The sequence below is a fragment of the Ptiloglossa arizonensis genome, chromosome 8, assembly GCF_051014685.1.
Source record: "Ptiloglossa arizonensis isolate GNS036 chromosome 8, iyPtiAriz1_principal, whole genome shotgun sequence".
NCBI classification, from domain to species: Eukaryota; Metazoa; Arthropoda; class Insecta; order Hymenoptera; family Colletidae; genus Ptiloglossa; species Ptiloglossa arizonensis.
In genome coordinates this window covers 6978992-6991953 of record NC_135055.1, presented here as the reverse complement: position 1 = coordinate 6991953, position 12962 = coordinate 6978992, and the positions used below count along the sequence as shown (strand labels likewise).

The following is a 12962-nucleotide window of genomic DNA, read 5'->3' as shown; positions in this document are numbered from 1 at the left end:
GACGCGCGATTATTCGGGGAATTTTTTGAGGTTAGCTTCGATAACCTTGAAACGAGAGTTTTTATTCGTGGATTTCGAGCATCTGCAGCTTTACGCAACGAAGGGTGTTTAAAGAGAAGAAGATTCTGGCGCCTTTATTACGCGAAACGCAGTGGTAGATCGGACGAAATCGCGAGATTGAGGTTAGGTCGAATATTATCTTCGTTGCACCTCGCCTCGTACGTTTGTATTATTTTTCTTCTTTTCTGTTTGTTTGCAGATCATTGGTCTCACAGTTTGTATAATGTTGGCGTTAAGTAAATTTCAAAGAATTGGGGCGCGTTCATTAGGCGAGTTGCGTAAATACGTGCGCGCGCATATATGTAAACGGATACAAGCGGAAGATCATGAATGTTTAAGAGACAAGGTGCAGCTACGATAATATTATTAAACGGAATGATATTAAACTTAACCTCGATTCCGAGTAATGTTATTAAACGATCTAGCCGTGTTATTGAACTTAACCTCAATGTTGGGTATCACAACTATTATGTTACGGAACAATTTATGAATATACTAACCTGTGATAACAGTCGTCGACATCAAGTACAACAAACTTATTCCGGGTTTGGTTCTACACTTTCGAGAATGGAAAATTTCCACCCACTCTGCAATGCGCGTAACAAAAATTCAAGTACACTCGCGCGCGACTTTTTTCGCGAAATTCGAACTTCTACTTCGGGAATAAACGAAACAATTGTTCCTTGAGAAAGGTAACAAGCGAATGGGTACGCACGGACCAGAATCTGAGCGTACGAAAGCAAAATGCAAAATGGACGAAGAACTTTGGCGAAAAAGAATTAGTAGTCTGCGTGGAAAAAGCGTAAGACACTCGAGAAGAGAGCGAGGGAATGACGACGAATGTAACAAGGCGCTAACAAGGTGGTACGGGAAACGAGGGAAAACCATACCGGGAATGAGCGAGAAAATCGGGGAACGATAGGGGCACGGGGCGGGGGAGTCGAAAAGTGCTCTTTAATTACGCTCAAGTTCAACGTTTCGCCGTAATTAAATGAGTGCTGCGATAAATGAACGAGCAGTGTTCCACTCGCGTTAGCCACGGCAGGCCTTTATGAATGAAAAGTAATCGGCGATTCATAACTGTCGGGTCTTACCGTGACTCGTTACTCTGAATAGGGGATTGTGAAAGCGCTGTGCGAAAGAACAGCGCGTTTAAGAGAATTCCGCAAATGTTTATTGCGCTCGGCCCGCTCCGGTGAATGAACGCGAGCCGTGGATTTAATTTCTCGATCGAGTTGCGCCGGTTCATCGACCACCGGAAGCTTTCCAGAGCGCAACGATTGTGTGTCGATCTTATTGTAGGAGCACACACCGGGCTGAGATTCTCCCTCGATATAACGACACGAATCGTTCGCACCATTGTTAGGAGATATTACAGTCCCTCAAAGGCATTTTATTGTCGCGAGCGGTCGATGGGTTCCCTTGTCTGGCGATCGAGCGAACAAAAATAACAGAAAATAACAATTTTTATATTACTCGATGTATCTCCCTGAGAACGTTACCGATCGATCGGCGAGCTTCTCCCGATGAAAATGAGTCCAAACACGACCATGTTCGGATTACTTTCATGTACACTTAATTGGGAAATTGTTAACAACGTTTAACTAAAAGTGGTCCAAATGTGGTCGTGTTTGTACTCGTTTTCATCGGGAGAACATCGCCAATCTATTCGTGACACTCTTGGGAAAAAGTATAACGCAAGTAGCGAAATTTTTAATTCTTTTTGAGAATTTTCACTATTTTGCATGTTTTGTTACATTGTTCCGCCGTCTCGAGAGATAGAAAAATCGATTGCTAGAATGAAATCTACTCTGTCTCGATGTAACGACACAATCGTGTATCGAGAAAATGATAATTTAAACGATATAGTTAAAAGTATAAATGCATAGAATAAAGAATGATCTAAACTAAAAGATTCTCGTAAATTGCTTGTGTAAATAGGACTTTTTGTTGTATATATAAAAAAAAAAAAATACAATAATTTCATGTAATTATTGACATTCGTGACAAATGCTTCCAATTGTAATATTATTTCCCAATTCTCTACGAAATCATTTCTGATTTCGATACTCTGCCGGCCACTTAGTCAATACATCGCATAAAGCACATCCACTAGTATTACTCGATTCGAACGGAACGATTTATAACCACCGAATCGATTCAGCGCTGCGAGTATATATTAAACTCGTTCGCTAAATGTTACGAGGTCCGTGCCAGTTTCAAGAGACTCCATGTTTAGCAAGTTCCAAGCACTCGTAAGTGCTTTTTCGTACTGTACACGTGATCGGTTCGTATCAATTTCCATATCAGCGGCCCGCTACGAACTACCGCGGGAAATATATCAAACGAAATATCAACTTTCGTAAGTAGAACTCGATCGAGTCGGATTCACGATCGTAAATTGAATTTCTCTGGCGATGGAAAAATAACCGTAAATAAGTACCGATATAAGTCGATCATAATTACGTAATATCGCGAAGTTTATCGCTGGGTGTGGCGTAGTAGACTTGGTAGTTATTTTCAGCGCAATACTGATTTTATTTCACCGTTAACTCGAATAAAAATTTGACTAACGTTTATTGCTTTTCGGTAATATCGGTTTGCGGATAAAATTCACTCCAATCGCGAATCCAGTGTTATATATTCGACCATATGGCGCCTTTTAGACCATGTGTAGAGAAATTGTAGTTCGTCGTGCGAATTTTCGAGAGAATTAAGCGAGAGTCCGCCCAGTCGCATCGGTCCGGCGCGGTATCTCGCTGAGAAATCCACGCGGACCACTAATGTGGTTTGCGTTAGCTTTGAAATAGGCTGATACAGGTGATCCCAATTTTCCTTTACGTTCCTGAAACTTGGAATCAATTATTTTTAGTTTATACTTTTATTTAACGATTTTATCCTCCGCAAAGAGGAAAAACAAATAGAAGCTTTTATATACGAAAGCATGGCGTACAGTAGAGAAAGCAAACTAGAATTTTACTTTTACGTGCATACATTCACAAGTGCATATTCGAACCATCTATACTTTGATAATTGAAAAAACTTCCTTGAAGTGCGGGACAGGTTTGTTTTTCTTTTGAATTGGAATGTCAAGGAAATATATTTAAATGTTTTAGCAGTGTATATTTTAACAATACAATGTTAAAATTAATTCTCTCGCAGTCTTTTTTCTTTTCAACGATATCACACGGCATTCTGTAGCTATACGAGTTCGTTTCACGCCCACCGCGCTCAGACCACGCCCACGGAGATCTTTTCCAAGCTGTGAAAGTATACACGCTTACAATTGCAGCTTCGAATTGTGTATGCCACCGTTGTAGGTTTCCATGGCAAACACGTTGAATGAAACGTTTGTTTCACCGAATATCGCTCAGTTCAGTGAAACGATTAGGTATTAAATTGATAGATGTTCGTGAGTACATACAGAACTTCCATCGCTGGCATTAATGCTTGTATATCGGATTATATAGCAGGTTCGTCCTTTTCGTCTCAAATATCGGGTACCCGCATAGACAAACTTCTCCACGGTCCGACCGAATAATCTCGATGCAAATTCAACGGAGCATTCCCCTGTCTGAATCTCATTTCCCCCGTGAATCCGAACCGCGAAGGAAGTCGAAAGTCGAGCGCGATCGCCAAACTACGACATGCGTTTCGCGTTTACACTCTCGCGATCTATTGAGAAACTGAGGGAGAATTCTACAAATGTTCAGTGTGGTTAAAATATTTGCATAATGAGTTGAAATGTATACCAAGGAAATTCAATTCAATTTAAACTGAAATAATAAACATAGACACTGATCGTAGTATTTTCTCTTCGATCGATCGGGTATTGTATTCATTTTTATTTAATACGTAATTTAATTTACACAAATTCACATTTTTAACGCGATCGCTCCCAATTGGCTGGCTGAGGGTCTTTTCCACTCCTATCGTGTGACGACATCTGTTGGCTAACGATTGCATCATTTTCTACTTATTCTATATTTTTAAGGTTCTACAATTGTGTAAACGTTGTCTATATAACATTGTAATAATATATTATATTATTGTGTCTATGTAACATTGTAATAATATATCATATTATTGTGTCTATATAACATTGTAATAATATTTCATATTATTGTGTCTATATAACACTGTAATAATATATCATATTATTGTGTCTATATAACATTGTAATAATATATCATATTATTGTGTCTATATAACATTGTATTAATATATCAACTTTGTGAAAGAACGAAATACTTTCAGAATTATGAAATTAAAAATTCCAGTATTGAAAGTAATCTTGAAAGCAGAGGGAAATAAATGGAGAGAAACTCGGTCAGGTTAAAATTGAACTAGTACGTAATCGTTGCTTCCAAGTTTAATCATTTTGGTTGATTTTCTACTATTATCGATATCATTTTTCATTTTTAAATATGTCTTCTAACGAAAGAAAAAAAAAGGAGAGACACTTGGTAGGGGGGGTTAAATTCGTCGATTGTTTAATTTTGGCCAGTGCGCGTAATTTTTCAATAACTAATATTATCGATATCTTTTACTTTTTTAAATATTTGTTCTAACGAAAGAAGATAGAGGAAAGAGGGAGGGACACTGGGAGGTTAGATTGTTTAATTATGGCCAGTGCGCGGAATTTTTTAATAACTAATATTATCCATATCTTTTACTTTTTTAAATATTTGTTCTAACAAGAGAAGAAAGAAGAAGGAGGGAGGGACACTGGGAGGTTAGATTGTTTAATTATGGTCAGTGTGCATAATTTTTTAATAACTAATATTATCGATATCTTTTACTTTTTTAAATATTTGTTCTAACGAGAGAAGAAAGAGGAAGGAGAGAGGGGGGACACTGGGAGTTTAAATTCGTCGATTGTTTAATCGTCATCTGTGCGCGTAATTTTTCAATAACTAATATTATCGATATCTTTTACTTTTTTAAATATTTGTTCTAACGAGAGAAGAAAGAGGAAGGAGGGAGGGACACTGGGAGTTTAAATTCGTCGATTGTTTAATCGTCGTCTGTGCGCGTAATTTTTCAATAAAACGCTCGTTTTTGAAAATGTATACCCGAACGCGCTGGTTTGTTAGGGATTTTGTTGAAATTCCAGTTCCCGAAATATAATACGCGGATCAGCATCGCGGTGTTGCGTCGGCTGGAAAATTGTCAGTCGTTTCGTGTCACGTTGATTGCTGCCCGTGGCGTTCGAAAATCAGTGAAAAATGAATCGGGTTTCGTGGCGATTATTTATTGTATATTCCGCGGGAGTTGCGAATTTAATCCAGCCCGGTTCGAGTCGATTAGAAAACAATTCTGGAGTACGATCGACAGAACGTAACAGATAAGGAAGTGTTTTCACGTTTGAAATAAGTCAAGACGAAAAGAGGTTAATACGCACATCTGTATAATTGAAATAATCAATAATCGTTAATTAGACATTATCTCGAGTATTATTATTATTAACCGGCGTTACGGATTAACGATACGTTTTATCGCGTAAAGTCTTTTTCACCATGGCCTTTGGTATATTTAGAATTTATCTATTGCTGACACACCGGTTTCTATTACGAAATCGAATAAACAAATATTAATATCGAAGATGTTCGATGGTTATTATCATTTGCAAGTCGTTCGAAACAATTTTAAATAGATCTCCTTACGTATGAAGATAAAAACGATCGGCTTCAAAGTGGCGGTAATTTTACATTGCTTTCGGAAATTGTCAACACCGTTTGTTTAAAAGTGATTCGAGAAAATGGTTTTTTTATCCAAGTACGTTAAAGTTCTTCGTTCTTGGTTTGGGAATTCGAGAAACGTTTGCAAAATATAAATTGATCCTCTTTTTTCTTTGAAAGTGTTTCGATTATTATTCGGTAATAATTATCTTGCACACTTTTTCAATTCAATTTTCGTACATTTTGTACTTGTTCGCTGGGCTGATCATCGCTCGAATTCACTCGTGAAATTACGTTCCGTCGATAGCGGAACGTGTTGTATAATTAATGGAAAGAATTGTCATTGGTATAAATTTATGCATTCGTCGCGAACGACGACGGTGCACTGTGCGCATACACACGCGTACAACGATGGAAATCGCGCATTGTGCGGTATCCCATTGGCGGGATGTCTGCGATTCTGGGTTAGAAGGCATTCGATGCCACGTATGCGCGTGATTGCATTCGGCGGCGCAATGCGACTCGAATGGATCCAGGTATCTCGATATTAGAATGGAGATGAGTTAATAAAAGAAAAGCAGGCAGATCGGGAACCGCTTTCAGCATTTTGATTTTCAAGACGACCGATACTTTACGCGCGCGGCTTTATTTTCAATCGTTTACTCGACAGAGAAGAGAAATCGGATATGCATTAAAATTTCGAGGTATTCGAATTGTACGGTAAAAGTTTCAAATTCGACGATAATTGTACTTAACGTCGCGTATCTCGAAAGCAAATAATGCGTCGTCGAAAAATTGAGAAAACGCGATGTTTGACAAATTATTGAAATATTGAATTGCGCCGGTTTGGAGAATATAAATTTCTTTCTCGGAGTTTTAATCTCTGTTTAGTGTAAATCTGTTCGACGGATTAGAGGTATCGAAGGAAAAATTAATCTTTTAAACTTGCTCCAAAAATTAGTACTCAAAAACAAAGTGGTGGACGAATTATGATATTCAAGTACTCAAATATTCGAATTATGATATTCGAGTACTCAAATATTCGAACGACGATATTCGAGTACTCGATTGTTCGAATTATGATATTCGAGTACTCAAATATTCAAATGACGGTATTCGAGTATTCAACTGTCAGAATTATGATATTCAAGTACTCAAATATTCGAATGACAGTATTCGAGTACGCGACTATTCGAATTATGATATTCGAGTATTCGACTATTTGAATTATGATATTCTAGTACTCAAATATTCAAATGACGGTATTCGAGTATTCGACTGTCAGAATTATGATATTCAAGTACTCAAATATTCAAACGACGATATTCGAGTACTCGATTGTTCGAATTATGATATTCAAGTACTCAAATATTCGAACGACGATATTCGAGTACTCGATTGTTCGAATTATAATATTCGAGTACTCGACTGTCAGAATTATGATATTCAACTACTCAAATATTCGAACGACGATATTCGAGTACTCGACTGTTTCAATTATGATATTCAAGTACTCAAATATTCGAATGACGATATTCGAGTACTCGACTGTCAGAATTACGATATTCAAGTACTCAAATATTCGAACGACGATATTCGACTACTCGACTGTTTCAATTATGATATTCAAGTACTCAAATATTCGAATGACGATATTCTAGTACTCGACTGTCAGAATTATGATATTCAAGTACTCAAATATTCGAACGACGATATTCGACTTCTATCTGTTTCAATTATGATATTCGAGTACTCAAATATTCGAATCGTGATATTCAAGTACTCGACCGTTCGAATCGTGATATTCAAATACTCGACCATTCAAGCGATAAATACCTAAACATTAATAGTTTATTCACAGCGACCGTACACCCAAGAAATATTCGACAATTAAATTATCTGAATAGCCACCGTCCTATTCGAAAGATTTTCACCGTGGAATCGCGGATGCAACGCTTGCAGCTGTCTCGAGGCCCCTTCTTTCCCTGCTTTTCCGCTCGTTTCTGTTCCCTTTCCGTAGCCGCGAAACACGAGTCTCGCCGCGGCTCTCGAGGATGCATCCTCGAGCACTTTTCGTTTAGACATCCGGCCCCAGCCGGCAGGAATTCCGTCGTTGCTTCTCGAATTTATCTGAAACGGAAACGCTACCCCGACGGTGCTGCGACGTTAATTTTCGCGAGTATCGCGCTAATGCGACCTCGTTCTCGAGCTGTTTTCGGACTATCGAGAAGCCCGATCACCATTAATTAAAGACAATTTCACAAACATACACACGCATCGTTAGTCGAGAACCCGACTTCGAGTGGTCCAGTCTCGTTTTTATTCTAGTAATAGAAATTGTTGTTAAATATTAACCATTGTTCTCACAACTGATAATTCTCAACCATTTCGAAACTAAAAGTAACGTGTGCGTGAGTGCCTCGCCGAGAGAACGATACCGTGCGCTGAACGGATGAAATAAATCGCCATTTTGTTCGCGTACATACAGGACACGCGAGAAAAATCTCGTTGCAATGTTTATTGTACGTTTCATTCGTGGTGAAAAATTCGTTTCGATCGGGAATGTGGTGTCGTCGTGAAAAATTCGCGATAGATACACTTTGTTTCGAGACGATGACACCCCTTAAGACGATCGAAAAATCGATGAATTTAAACTTGGAATCGTAATGTTCGGATGTGGATCGTTCCCGATCGAAATACGAAAATAACGAGAAGGTTAAACGCGAGCAAATTAGTAGAAGCAGAACGGTAATTCTGTTCGCGTTAATTTTCCTTCGGCGGATGGTCGTTTCTTGGGGCACGGGGAGAGGAGACTGAGCAAGCAAATAAGTAAAATAGAACCGGGACGATAATTTCGCGCGATTCGATTAACGACTGTTCGCGCGAAAGTTATTTATTAGCTTACGCGTGCGTGCCGCGCTCGATAGAAGACGCGACGGATTCGCCGCCAACTAAAGAGAGAAAATTTAAGTGAATTTCTGTCAACAGGAAACTTTGCTTTTTACAGTTCGTGAAATATTGCTTTCTTTGGTGAAACTATCTTTATCATTTTTAAAAAAGTAACCATTTTTGTATTTTCCATGCAAGTATCTTCGTATTCTTTATATATTGTTCCTAAACCTCAATGTATCCTCGGCTGACTTTGAGTTATTAATATTAATTTAACTGGAAGAGTTTTAGTCATTGACAATTGAACTCCGTCTCGATTAACCTAGAAAGTTTTGTTTGGATAACTTTTGTATTTATTTCCGAATTTAATTGCGATCGAGACTTGTCGATTAAATTTAAGTAGACCACATACTGTTTTGTAGAAACAAAACGCATACGCCGTGTGCCTCTGTTACTATGCTGATCGCTTGACATTTGCGTTTTCCCGCGTCAGGCGAGGTGTTAATAATTATTAATGTTTATTAGACAACCTGCGAGTTTTCGCGGCACGGTGTTAGCACACAAGTCGTTAGAGGCCTTATATGTCGTATCGATACATCAATGGTCGGTTCTTTACGATTTATGTATCGACTCGTCGAAGAACGGCATCGCATAGTTGTCTTGTGACGTATTTATACGTCAGTCACCAAGTAATCGATATTTATAAACTCTGTTTCAACGACGCACAGTTTCTCTTCTGTATCATTACTCCGTAAAAGTAACACTGCGTATCTTGGTGTTTGATATATTATTATATTAATAGCTGAAAAACGGAGTTTCGAAAGTTAACATTTAATTCTTTATGTTCCAGGTAAAAAAACTCTTTCGATTAACATTTTACCGTCTTCGTTGGAAGATATTCGGAATGTTAGAAACTGCAAAAGAAAAGATTCGTTCCACGCGTAAGTAAATTTAATAAAAATTTACACGTCGAAAGGATTATAATTTAATTATAAATTAAAATTCTCAGCTTTTAATATCGCATGATATTATAGTCTAGATGTATTCTACAAGTCAAATAGGAAAAAGAAGATTCAATAAACCTGGGTCGATAAGCCCTTTATTTCCGAGATACAGCCACTTAAAGTTATTGCCTTGCTAAGTTCGAACGAAATAAGTTGGCCGCCCAAGGTCACCGGCAGGTCACCCTTCTCCACCGTGCCGTTTAGTCACCCCTCCACTCTGTCCCTCGTATCGTTGAATAATTCACTCCCTGATGCGTTCAGACACGCGTGACTGATTTCTGATTGAATCTCTCGCATTTATTATACATACTTTTGCCAAACTTGTCAATCTAAATGCAAACCGACACATTTCAGATTATGTGATAGAACATAATCGTTTATATAAAACATCGCCTCTGTTACAGTGCTTTGTATCGCTAGTGGCCAAATGATTTTTAATATTTCGTGAAAAACATATTTCGTAAAGTTTATCGTTCTGTTTCGATTGTACGCAATTTAAAAGAATAATTTTCTTTCCTCGTTAGAATTCCTCGCTTAGAATTTAAACGATTTGAATTTATCGGTTTTCGAGAGCAATTCGGATAACATCTTCACCATTCGGCCGGTGTTTAACGGCCCCTAATTATTTCGTATTAAAAAATATTCTTCAAGTCCCCGTGCATTATAAGCGTACAGGCAGACCTGAAGAGGTTACTATAGATCATCCGAGACGCCGTAAAATACCGCGCCTGTATCCGCTTTCGAGGAGCGGCAGGGCACGGTACAAGCTGTATCGCGCGCCGCGGAAATGTATTGTGACTAGAAAATAGGTCGAACGTGAGCGCGTCCCGTAAAGGGAGCCACTCCGGGTCAGTAATAATTCGGAGAGCATACGTGCACTCCTGCGACCCGAACCCGTCGCGCGCATACGATGCATTTTTCCCAGCGACTTCCGGCCTGCCTCTCCCGCGGGGGTTCCGGTCGGGCTAAATGGCGCGTCGTTTCGCCACGGACCCGGAATCGTTCCCACTACGAGGGTGAAAATTAAAATCTCCGGTACGCTCGGGGAAAAATTGAATAAATAGCCGCGCGACGGAGCGACGCGATTATTAATTTCCCCACTCGGTACTCCGTCTTCTTCTGCTCCTTGGTCGCCACGCTATTGTCCCCCCCTCCTCTCCCGGCTTGGTCGTTGGTCAAACTCTGCCATCTCTTGGGCTCCTCTCGCACTAACCTTTTTGCCATAAGAGTTCTTTCCAATTAAAATATACCATCGTCGTGTCCCTTTTTCTTTTGCGCTTGAACTTTTTCAAATTCAGATTGGGATTAATGTAAAATTCTTTTTCAGGTGCACGAGCGATACAGACGCAATTGTTCTTTTAATTTTTGAAAAATTCGAGACGAAAGTTAAAATATTGTAAATAATACTGGTCGTATATTTCCTTTTTATTTGATTTCGTTCATTCGTTGATAGAAAGGTTTCAATGAATCGATGAATATTTCGAACACAATAACGGCGGTAAAACAATGTGGAATGGGTCGCTGCTCAGTGACCTTGAGCGGCCAATGTTTTCCGCCTCGAGTGAATAACAACCAGAGCGTGGCGTGATCTTCGCGCAGCCTCGAAAGAACCTTTCGTCGATTCCTGATACGTAAAATGTATTCCAGTTTATGCTCCTCTGTTGTTATACTCGTGGTAGTAAATTTTCCAACGAAAGAGGTTTTAGTCTCGTCCCGGTTTTTCGCTTCCCTTTAAAACCGATAAACGTATTTGCTTGGCAGCTGGCGGCCGACGATTGCCGCGGATACATCGAGTTATTGGATTATCGTTGCAGTCGCCCCGGAAGTGGCCTTAAAAGCTTGTGGATAGTTTTTTTTTTTTTTCGGTTCCGATGGTCGGAGAAATACTTCGTATTATGTAGGGTGTACGCCCGAAGATGAAAAATCAATTTACGGGGGGTTAACATCGAATTTCACTTTTTTTCCTTTCTACACGCGTCGCACATATTGCTTATCGTCATTTTTAATTTTATTCGAGCGACGTAACTTTTCAGCGAGGACGGGTAAAAAAATATCAACGTTATTGTCGTTAGTTTTGCAGTATCACTCGGTGGACAGTGACGCGCATCTGTTGTCGGATGCTTTCGTCTGTTAACTAATAGTCCCTGGAGTATCGTAAATCGAGAAACGCAGTACCAGGGAACACGGTTAGAAAAACAAAACGTGCTACACGATATTCGTTATTTACAATGCTACGCGTATAACTTGCGAGACTTGGTAAAATATAGCAATAGGTAGTGGTAAGAAACGTAGTACTACGTGTTGCGTGTTACCGTAGCACGTTCTCTCTCTCTCTCTCTCTCTCTCTCTCTCTCTCTCTCTCTCTCTCTCTCTCTCTCTCTCTCTCTCTGCGTGTGTGTGTGTCGTTGTGCACAGGACGTATTATTACGCGATATTAGAAGAAACGTAGTATTACGTTATATATCGCCCGTAACAGACATCTCGGATAGGTTTTGCGTTTCCAACGGTGAATTAGATGTATCTTCTTCGTTCGTAGGTACACAGAATATACTTCCATATTTTGCAACACTGTTTTCGAATCGTATCGCGTAAACGTTAGAAGTTATGCCGGTAGTTTCTTCGAATCATGCTAACAATAATTCTAACCAGGATTTAACACGGATCGTTTAGCGTGTACCGTGGAATATGCAGCGGAACATTTCGAATTCATTTCGAAAATTCAATTATTTAGTTGGCGAACTATGCGAGCGCGATTCACACGACCTCGGCAAAAGTTTCACGCGCGGTTGCGCTACACGAGCCACTTCAGTTCCTGATGGATACGTGCGTACGTGTTTTTCTTCAATTCGTGTTCGAAATTAGAATAACCACTGTCGCGGTGAGAATTCGACTTTAGAAAAAACAATTTCTATTGTACTTTCTCTCATAATCGACGCGTGCTTTTTTTAGAGATAAATTTTCTGATATTTCAAGGATCTTAATCTGCGATCACTTTGAACGATTTTAAATAATTAACAGAGGAATGAGAATTTTGACAGGTTAGGTTTTGGAAAAGAAATGCTGGGTACTAAAGATTGTACTTACGAGGGGACATCAGTCTGAGGCGTCAAAAAATGGATAAATTTTGCGAATTGTTTTTCTAAGTAACTACTAAATGAAAAATATAGACTTTTTCAGAGAATATAAATATAACTTTCAGCTAAAATTTTAATAATTGTAGAAATAGTCGAAGTTTGAAGAGAAAACAATCATTTTTGTCCAAAAGAACGATTTTAAACGTTTATAAAAAATTAAATAATTAACGTATTGAAAAAATCGTACGCTACAT

At 38.9% G+C, this 12962-nt stretch overlaps 1 protein-coding gene and 1 long non-coding RNA gene across 4 annotated transcripts in view; both read left to right on the top strand.

The window, feature by feature from the left end:
- The window catches only part of Sdc (Syndecan), a 222029-nt gene that overhangs the window by 60011 nt on the left and 149056 nt on the right, over positions 1-12962 (top strand). The gene's annotated exons all lie outside the window — the stretch shown is intronic.
- Positions 1-12962, top strand: part of LOC143150804 (uncharacterized) — a 119398-nt gene that overhangs the window by 11888 nt on the left and 94548 nt on the right. Inside the window, exon 3 of one of the 3 annotated variants that reach the window (XR_012993185.1) lies at positions 9481-9548. The exons of the other annotated variants lie outside the window; for them this stretch is intronic. This is a non-coding gene — a long non-coding RNA (uncharacterized LOC143150804). Of the gene's footprint in view, positions 1-9480; positions 9549-12962 lie in introns of those variants that run through there. 3 annotated transcript variants of the gene reach the window in all.